The sequence below is a fragment of the Papaver somniferum genome, chromosome 9 (assembly GCF_003573695.1).
Source record: "Papaver somniferum cultivar HN1 chromosome 9, ASM357369v1, whole genome shotgun sequence".
Taxonomy (NCBI): Eukaryota; Viridiplantae; Streptophyta; class Magnoliopsida; order Ranunculales; family Papaveraceae; genus Papaver; species Papaver somniferum.
Window position 1 is genome coordinate 56,923,093 of NC_039366.1, and position 1,843 is coordinate 56,924,935.

Sequence of the window (1,843 nt, forward strand, 5' to 3'; positions counted from 1 at the left end):
ACCAAAAAAAAAAAAAAAAAACACAACTGCAAGAAAAAAAGCTACATAGATAAGTCTAGGAATGTGTTAGTGGCATGGACATCATGAGTACACGTTTCCGATTGTCCACCAAAGTTCTTCAACGAGACAGCGCTCCTCATGTGAGGAATAATTGCAACCCTTGTTTCCCATGGTAGTGCCCCCCAAATTTTCGTCCAAGTTCTGGTGAGTGTATTGTAACGCAATAAACACCTATTCTTCCAAAATAAGAGTTCCTTGTTATTTATAAAGGCTATCGGGTTATGAGTCGGCCATTCATCCTCTTTAAAGAAAATGCTTATCTCATAATTCCAATTCCATTCCCCGCCAGGTGCCCATGTATGAATATTTTCTTTGGAAATGGGAGCCCAAAAATCTACCCGGGGCAGATCAATTCCCTCATGGATGTAGTAAAATAAAATGCGAACTCCGAACATCACCATCCCAAGTAATGGGTAAGTATTTATCCAAAATTCACTCCCAGGAATATGATGCGGGGGTGGAAAACGTTGATGGAACGTCTCGGTGTCCAAAATGAAAGATATTATACCAATATCTTGCTGACAACAATCTATCCAAAAAATACAACCGTGTGCGTACACACCTGAACTCCGAAAAGTATAAGGAATCTCCCATGCTATGTTCCTCCATCCCCTCTTGTCTCCTAAAGTGTGTATTTGGACTTTACCATCCATGTGAATTCGAACTAACTTGTACTCATTGGTACGTTGACAGTATCCGAAACCCCCAATTACGTTGTATCGTGGATACCACGAAAGTACTTGATCCGTTGCAATTGGGATGCATAGTTGTGGCAGATGGAGGTGGTCACCAGTTTCTGGATTCATAATATATAAAGGATCTTGTATGCGTGGTGTGAAACATAAAAACAAACAAGACCACTGCAAGATCGAACTATTGGGTGCAACATAGTCCAATCATCATGGGTTCCATCATTCGGGGCATCATGATTGTTGGCTGTTACGATCGGGCTGAAATCTTCCTCTCTATAAAAGAGTTGGGTAACTTTATCTTTCCCCATTCTTGGTGTGACACCAAAAAGGAATCCAATTATTTTGTCTCCAAGGATAGTATTCCATTCTTTGCATACACATTTGCTTGCTAAAACGATTTCTGTAGTTTGGAGGCGCTGAAGTATCTCGGTAGTTAATTCCAGCAACATATCCATCACTATTATACTGATGAAAGATTATCAAAAAAAAAAAAATTACAAGCTTTTAGGATTTTCTTATTGTGGATGGTACAAGCAAATACGAGTATAAAGCTTATATATATAGACATCCAATATACCTGTTGGTGAATGGTCGCGTCAGTCTAGGACGTTTTTGGATCCTCTCGTCAATTTCATATCAACAATCCCTCTTAATACTTTATGTTAGTTTTTTTCTATGCTTGGTGTAATTTGAAAACTCTAATTTTTTAGGTTTTCCCTCATTATCTTAAATCACGATTCTTTGGTATTTACACCGAATATTTCAATTTCCACATTACTAAAAAATGAGATATCGTAGCAGTATAATGAGATATGGAATGAATATTTTCATGTTTATATAATTTCCTTTTTAATCTAATATATACATTCCGAACATAACAAACTAAAAGAAATCATGATCTCTTAGGAAATACCCAAATAATTTTTCTACTTTTCGACTAATTACCTAGGTGGGTTGGGGTGGCCCGGACGGCTGGACCATAGGTGTAACGCAAAAAAAGGAAAAAAAACCAAGGTTGTCTAGTTAAACAATGACCCAAACTAAATTGTACATTTCAACATAGAAAATAATCCAAACACCAAAAAAAAAAA